This window comes from Protobothrops mucrosquamatus, unplaced genomic scaffold (assembly GCF_001527695.2).
Source record: "Protobothrops mucrosquamatus isolate PMUCROS unplaced genomic scaffold, P.Mucros_1.0 scaffold2215, whole genome shotgun sequence".
NCBI classification, from domain to species: Eukaryota; Metazoa; Chordata; class Lepidosauria; order Squamata; family Viperidae; genus Protobothrops; species Protobothrops mucrosquamatus.
Genome location: NW_015388307.1, coordinates 36196 through 37372, shown reverse-complemented (window position 1 = coordinate 37372; position 1177 = coordinate 36196).

The following is a 1177-nucleotide window of genomic DNA, read 5'->3' as shown; positions in this document are numbered from 1 at the left end:
CCTTAGGGGAAAAAAACCAGCAGAAGAGGGTACAGCACAATGGGATCCGAGGATCTAGAATATATTAATGTGCCCAATTTTCAACCACCTTCCTGTCTTTGGGAGAAGGGTAAACTAGCTATTTATCCTTCAACTAGAAGAAAAGTTTGAAATCTGAAGCTAAGAGTGAAAGACACAAATATTTCTTGCTACTCTTTTCAGCCTGCATTTTGCTATAGCCAGCAAGACTTAGGAGAAATTGGAGCCAATACTGGAAGACTCTGATTTCCACATAAAATTACATTGCTCATCATTCAAATTATACATCCTACTCAAGCAGTTCTAACTCAAGCATAATAAAAGATCAGCAGATGTGGGATTGCTTGCTATATGATGTACTATACTATATGAAATAATAATGGTGCTATTTAAAAAAAAAATCAAAGTACTCAGAGTAGTTTATTGTTTAAAATGACGGGGTACAATCTTCCACAAGAGGCTGTAAAAGCATTACTTTAAAAAAATGCTGTCTATAAAATAGATTTTTCTGAAGCAAAGAAGTAAATTGGCAGCAAGGAGTTTCTGGCGCATCAACTTTAATGAGAGACATGGAAGACATATTGCCAAAGCGTTCTATGGTTGTCAAAAAGGGAAAGAAAGAAATGTCACATCAGCCTTGGGTGAACAATCACAAAGCTACAGTGAGCATCCAATTGACTTGGCCTTGTCAAGAAGCACAGCTGAAGAATGGATGGCTTCAAACCAGAGATGTCCTGATCCATTTCAATGAGTAATTAATTTCAGAAAGTGGGCTAATACTGAAAGATGCATTCGCTGATGGAAGCACTCTTTGTTCCTTCATCTAGAAGGATTTGAAGATAAATGTGACATACAGGATGCATTCAACAAACTCCTCTTCCTGTTCCAACAGTGTGGTTTCTTCCAAAGAACTGGGATGTATTGATCATATTCCAGAAAGCTAGTATTTTATGAAATGGTAAAATGATTTAAGGGAAGTCTCTGTTTTGTTTTTGCTACAGGATTTGCTCTGGGACTTGTTTCAGCATTAGGAATTTGAACATGGTATAATTAGGTTTCCATCCCATTTCAATGATCTGGAAAACATTGGCTTTGAGTGCTTTCTGTCACTCCCATATTTGGTATTGCTGCATTTTGACTCTTCTTGGAAAGAAACAAG